This window comes from Montipora foliosa, chromosome 3, assembly GCF_036669935.1.
Source record: "Montipora foliosa isolate CH-2021 chromosome 3, ASM3666993v2, whole genome shotgun sequence".
NCBI classification, from domain to species: domain Eukaryota; kingdom Metazoa; phylum Cnidaria; class Anthozoa; order Scleractinia; family Acroporidae; genus Montipora; species Montipora foliosa.
The window spans coordinates 12,629,702-12,637,295 of record NC_090871.1 but is presented as its reverse complement, the minus strand read 5'-3'; positions in this window follow the sequence as shown (position 1 = coordinate 12,637,295).

The following is a 7,594-nucleotide window of genomic DNA, read 5'->3' as shown; positions in this document are numbered from 1 at the left end:
ATTAAGTACTGCCGTGGTCTTAACATGTTATGACGAAATCTCGACTGTGTGTTTCTTCTATTTGCAAGCAAATACAGAAACTTTATCGGTGTCCAACAAAACTCAACATGTAAAAATAAAATAAAACTTGATGCAAGGAAAGGAACTTTATTTAAGTGTCTTGTCGTTCTAGCGCTGGAGCACTAGACTAACTGGGGACACTGTAAACTAAAATTAACAATTAACGCAAATCAAGTCAAATGTTTTTCAAAAACTCCCAATTGCGCGAAATCTTGTGATTACCTATACAAACTAAACCCCTTTATTAATTTTGCGTACAAGGTGAAGTCACGTGGAATACAAAGAGAGGCAGGTCATTTAACTACAGAGACATTATTAATTAACTCCCAAAATTCAGATCCTTGCCTTGCATGAGGGCACTTCTTCGATGCATGTTCCCGTTCACCCACCAAAGGCCGAAACTCGACCCCTCAACCCCATAAGCCTTATATGTGGCCAACACCAGTAGACGAGGCAACAGCGAAAGTGCAGATTTATTTTTAAGTCAAATACCATTGAACGCTATATGCTTAGACTAACATCATCCCCAGTCATAGATACTCTGTGCCTTGCACGTTTTGCTGCTTATTATCATAATGACCATAAAAAGAATGACAAGAAACATCTGACTCTCAGCCACAAGTTCTTTCTAACAAGTCACAGCACAAGCGTCCCAAGCTCACAACGCGATTTTGCAATGCATAACTATGATGTTACGGGACAGATATTGTGGACACAGCTTCAGCGTTTTGACTTCTTTATTCTGGCATGGGACTTCAGCACTCTACCGTTGCCGTCAGCCAACTCTCTCTCGCTCTCTCTTAAACTACCAAAAACTGGCGTTTATGTATGCTCTCGCTTAGCCAGGATTAATATTTATTATATAGAGATATACTAATTTTAAACTCAGTGGTACGGATAAAATCAGGTAGCGCATTCCGCAACTCAGCTGATACGTAAGAAAAAAGAACTAAGAAACGTAACTGGTCGATTTAGGTTTATTGAGGGACAGAAGGTAATTTTCGCGAAGATCACGCCTAAAAAGAGGACGGGAGGGAAAACGTACTTTTTTGCACAAGCAGGAAAACCCTTAAAAAAAAAAAAAAAAAAAGAAAAAACAAAAGAAAATATAGTTTTATGAAGTAATATGAGGAGATTTTGAACGCGCTTATTGCATAGAGATGTAGAGTTTGCCTTTAGTAGTTAGAGAACAGGTAATCTGCAAATATAAATCTGGTTATTCTCTTATTTACGTTATACCGTTCCTTTGACACGAGGATCACAGCGAAAAAAGCACAAATTTGTCGCGAATTTTCTATGACATTAAAATTTGTTCAGAAATCAAAAGTCTACGTTAACTGCTCACACCAGGGTTGCTGCTTAGTATCTGGCTAGAAATCGTCTTCTCACTTTTTCCTCCGGCCGCACTTCAGCCATTTGATGAGGGCCAGTCTCGTGCTTCTCAAGTTGCCTCCTTCATGCCCAAAAGAATTCTGGGTAATTCTGCTATTCCATGACAAGGGAAGACACCCGATTGTCATTTCATAGATTTTTTTTATAAGTGTCGGGCCAGCCAGTCCTACCAGCGAAATACAGCCTCGATTGAAGTTTTCAGCTTTCAAAACTTGCCCAAATTGTATCGGTAGGTCCTGGAATTCGTCCACAGAAAGGCCAGAGAGACAACTTCACTCGTGAACCGCCATGTTTACAACAGAGCATTTTAGGCGTCCCCAGTCTGCGTGAAACCATCTCTCACCTCTGGCTCGAGAAGACCAGACACGCGCGCTTCTTACCTTACGAGTTTATGCCTGTAGAATCTGTTTAACTGAAATGTCAATTCCTTGTAACTGAGCCAGCATCTTAATTTCCACGTATCGGAGAGCCAGAGGCTTTGCGCATGCCCGGACGGCATGTTTGAACAAGAGAGAAAAACGCAGTACCTCCAGACCAGGTGCTGGAGCGTCGTACCAAACGAGTCATCCCGGGATTTCGGCCCGTGCGATCGCTTTTGGACGCAGTTGGCCCTTCGCTGCTTTCTGCTACCGACCTTGCCTCCCGGTACGGCATTGAGGGAGAGATATGTCGGCCCCTAAACCATATAAGACAAATCCCACGCCTACTCACAGCTCCAAACCGCCCTTGTCAATTTAACGTAAGAATTCGATGGCTTAAATATATAAGAGAAAAGTCATTTTATCTGACATGTGGTAAGCACTGAAGGTCGGAGATTACAAATTGTGCGCACGCGCCCTACTAAACTTAACATACATACATGCATGCATAAACTTTTATTTCATCTCGAATTTCAGACTAACTACAAGAGCTAATATCTTCGAGACATTACATTTACAGCTAAAATACATAGCATGTACAGATACATACTAGATACATAATATTTATTATATAAAGATATACTAATTATAAAGAAAAGCCGCTGTAAAAAATGCGGCCCTGGATTCACTTTTGAAACCAGTAAACTCAGTGGTACGGATAAAATCAGGTAGCGCATTCCGCAACTCAGCTGATACGTAAGAAAAAAGAACTAAGAAACATAACTGGTCGATTTAGGTTTATTGAGGGACAGAAGGTAATTTTCGCGAAGATCACGCCTAAAAAGAGGACGGGACAACTTCACTCGTGAACCGCCATGTTTACAACAGAGCAGTTCAGGCGTCCCCAGTCTGCGTGAAACCATCTCTCACCTCTGGCTCGAGAACACCAAACACGCGCGCTTCTTACCTTACGAGTTTATGCCTGTAGAATCTGTTTAACTGAAATGTCAATTCCTTGTAACTGAGCCAGCATCTTAATTTCCACGTATCGGAGAGCCAGAAGCTTTGCGCATGCGCGGACGGCATGTTTTAACAAGAGAGAAAAACGCAGTACCTCCAGACCAGGTGCTGGAGCGTCGTACCAAACGAGTCATCCCGGGATTTCGGCCCGTGCGATCGCTTTTGGACGCAGTTGGCCCTTCGCTGCTTTCTGCTACCGACCTTGCCTCCCGGTACGGCATTGAGGGAGAGATATGTCGGCCCCTAAACCATATAAGACAAATCCCACGCCTACTCACAGCTCCAAACCGCCCTTGTCAATTTAACGTAAGAATTCGATGGCTTAAATATATAAGAGAAAAGTCACTTTATCTGACATGTGGTAAGCACTGAAGGTCGGAGATTACAAATTGTGCGCACGCGCCCTACTAAACTTAACATACATACATGCATGCATAAACTTTTATTTCTTCTCGAATTTCAGACTAACTACAAGAGCTAATATCTTCGAGACATTACATTTACAGCTAAAATACATAGCATGTACAGATACATACTGGATACATAATATTTATTATATAAACATATACTAATTATAAAGAAAAACCGCTGTACAAAATGCGGCCCTGGATTCACTTTTGAAACCAGTAAACTCAGTGGTACGGATAAAATCAGGTAGCGCATTCCGCAACTCAGCTGATACGTAAGAAAAAAGAACTAAGAAACATAACTGGTCGATTTAGGTTTATTGAGGTAATTTTCGCGAAGATCACGCATAAAAAGAGGACGGGAGGGAAAACGTACTTTTTTGTACAAGCAGGAAAACCCTTAAAAAAAAAAAAAAAAAAGAAAAAAGAAAAGAAAATATAGTTTTATGAAGTAATATGAGGAGATTTTGAACGCGCTTATTGCATAGAGATGTAGAGTTTGCCTTTAGTAGTTAGAGAACAGGTAATCTGCAAATATAAATCTGGTTATTCTCTTATTTACGTTATACCGTTCCTTTGACACGAGGATCACAGCGAAAAAAGCACAAATTTGTCGCGAATTTTCTATGACATTAAAATTTGTTCAGAAATCAAAAGTCTACGTTAACTGCACACACCAGGGTTGCTGCTTAGTATCTGGCTAGAAATCGTCTTCTCACTTTTTCCTCCGGCCGCACTTCAGCCATTTGATGAGGGCCAGTCTCGTGCTTCTCAAGTTGCCTCCTTCATGCCCAAAAGAATTCTGGGTAATTCTGCTATTCCATGACAAGGGAAGACACCCGATTGTCATTTCATAGATTTTTTTTATAAGTGTCGGGCCAGCCAGTCCTACCAGCGAAATACAGCCTCGATTGAAGTTTTCAGCTTTCAAAACTTGCCCAAATTGTATCGGTAGGTCCTGGAATTCGTCCACAGAAAGGCCAGAGAGACAACTTCACTCGTGAACCGCCATGTTTACAACAGAGCATTTTAGGCGTCCCCAGTCTGCGTTAAACCATCTCTCACCTCTGGCTCGAGAAGACCAGACACGCGCGCTTCTTACCTTACGAGTTTATGCCTGTAGAATCTGTTTAACTGAAATGTCAATTCCTTGTAACTGAGCCAGCATCTTAATTTCCACGTATCGGAGAGCCAGAGGTTTTGCGCATGCGCGAACGGCATGTTTGAACAAGAGAGAAAAACGCAGTACCTCCAGACCAGGTGCTGGAGCGTCGTACCAAACGAGTCATCCCGGGATTTCGGCCCGTGCGATCGCTTTTGGACGCAGTTGGCCCTTCGCTGCTTTCTGCTACCGACCTTGCCTCCCGGTACGGCATTGAGGGAGAGATATGTCGGCCCCTAAATCATATAAGACAAATCCCACGCCTACTCACAGCTCCAAACCGCCCTTGTCAATTTAACGTAAGAATTCGATGGCTTAAATATATAAGAGAAAAGTCATTTTATCTGACATGTGGTAAGCACTGAAGGTCGGAGATTACAAATTGTGCGCACGCGCCCTACTAAACTTAACATACATACATGCATGCATAAACTTTTATTTCATCTCGAATTTCAGACTAACTACAAGAGCTAATATCTTCGAGACATTACATTTACAGCTAAAATACATAGCATGTACAGATACATACTAGATACATAATATTTATTATATAAAGATATACTAATTATAAAGAAAAGCCGCTGTACAAAATGCGGCCTTGGCTTCACTTTTGAAACCAGTAAACTCAGTGGTACGGATAAAATCAGGTAGCGCATTCCGCAACTCAGCTGATACGTAAGAAAAAAGAACTAAGAAACATAACTGGTCGATTTAGGTTTATTGAGGGACAGAAGGTAATTTTCGCGAAGAACACGCCTAAAAAGAGGACGGGAGGGAAAACGTACTTTTTTGTACAAGCAGGAAAACCCTTAAAAAAAAAAAAAAAAAAAGAAAAAAGAAAAGAAAATATAGTTTTATGAAGTAATATGAGGAGATTTTGAACGCGCTTATTGCATAGAGATGTAGAGTTTGCCTTTGGTAGTTAGAGAACAGGTAATCTGCAAATATAAATCTGGTTATTCTCTTATTTACGTTATACCGTTCCTTTGACACGAGGATCACAGCGAAAAAAGCACAAATTTGTCGCGAATTTTCTATGACATTAAAATTTGTTCAGAAATCAAAAGTCTACGTTAACTGCACACACCAGGGTTGCTGCTTAGTATCTGGCTAGAAATCGTCTTCTCACTTTTTCCTCCGGCCGCACTTCAGCCATTTGATGAGGGCCAGTCTCGTGCTTCTCAAGTTGCCTCCTTCATGCCCAAAAGAATTCTGGGTAATTCTGCTATTCCATGACAAGGGAAGACACCCGATTGTCATTTCATAGATTTTTTTTATAAGTGTCGGGCCAGCCAGTCCTACCAGCGAAATACAGCCTCGATTGAAGTTTACAGCTTTCAAAACTTGCCCAAATTGTATCGGTAGGTCCTGGAATTCGTCCACAGAAAGACCAGAGAGACAACTTCACTCGTGAACCGCCATGTTTACAACAGAGCATTTTAGGCGTCCCCAGTCTGCGTTAAACCATCTCTCACCTCTGGCTCGAGAAGACCAGACACGCGCGCTTCTTACCTTACGAGTTTATGCCTGTAGAATCTGTTTAACTGAAATGTCAATTCCTTGTAACTGAGCCAGCATCTTAATTTCCACGTATCGGAGAGCCAGAGGCTTTGCGCATGCGCGAACGGCATGTTTGAACAAGATAGAAAAACGCAGTACCTCCAGACCAGGTGCTGGAGCGTCGTACCAAACGAGTCATCCCGGGATTTCGGCCCGTGCGATCGCTTTTGGACGCAGTTGGCCCTTCGCTGCTTTCTGCTACCGACCTTGCCTCCCGGTACGGCATTGAGGGAGAGATATGTCGGCCCCTAAACCATATAAGACAAATCCCACGCCTACTCACAGCTCCAAACCGCCCTTGTCAATTTAACGTAAGAATTCGATGGCTTAAATATATAAGAGAAAAGTCATTTTATCTGACATGTGGTAAGCACTGAAGGTCGGAGATTACAAATTGTGCGCACGCGCCCTACTAAACTTAACATACATACATGCATGCATAAACTTTTATTTCATCTCGAATTTCAGACTAACTACAAGAGCTAATATCTTCGAGACATTACATTTACAGCTAAAATACATAGCATGTACAGATACATACTAGATACATAATATTTATTATATAAAGATATACTAATTATAAAGAAAAGCCGCTGTACAAAATGCGGCCTTGGCTTCACTTTTGAAACCAGTAAACTCAGTGGTACGGATAAAATCAGGTAGCGCATTCCGCAACTCAGCTGATACGTAAGAAAAAAGAACTAAGAAACATAACTGGTCGATTTAGGTTTATTGAGGGACAGAAGGTAATTTTCGCGAAGAACACGCCTAAAAAGAGGACGGGAGGGAAAACGTACTTTTTTGTACAAGCAGGAAAACCCTTAAAAAAAAAAAAAAAAAAGAAAAAAGAAAAGAAAATATAGTTTTATGAAGTAATATGAGGAGATTTTGAACGCGCTTATTGCATAGAGATGTAGAGTTTGCCTTTGGTAGTTAGAGAACAGGTAATCTGCAAATATAAATCTGGTTATTCTCTTATTTACGTTATACCGTTCCTTTGACACGAGGATCACAGCGAAAAAAGCACAAATTTGTCGCGAATTTTCTATGACATTAAAATTTGTTCAGAAATCAAAAGTCTACGTTAACTGCACACACCAGGGTTGCTGCTTAGTATCTGGCTAGAAATCGTCTTCTCACTTTTTCCTCCGGCCGCACTTCAGCCATTTGATGAGGGCCAGTCTCGTGCTTCTCAAGTTGCCTCCTTCATGCCCAAAAGAATTCTGGGTAATTCTGCTATTCCATGACAAGGAAAGACACCCGATTGTCATTTCATAGATTTTTTTTATAAGTGTCGGGCCAGCCAGTCCTACCAGCGAAATACAGCCTCGATTGAAGTTTACAGCTTTCAAAACTTGCCCAAATTGTATCGGTAGGTCCTGGAATTCGTCCACAGAAAGACCAGAGAGACAACTTCACTCGTGAACCGCCATGTTTACAACAGAGCATTTTAGGCGTCCCCAGTCTGCGTGAAACCATCTCTCACCTCTGGCTCGAGAAGACCAGACACGCGCGCTTCTTACCTTACGAGTTTATGCCTGTAGAATCTGTTTAACTGAAATGTCAATTCCTTGTAACTGAGCCAGCATCTTAATTTCCACGTATCGGAGAGCCAGAGGCTTTGCGCATGCGCG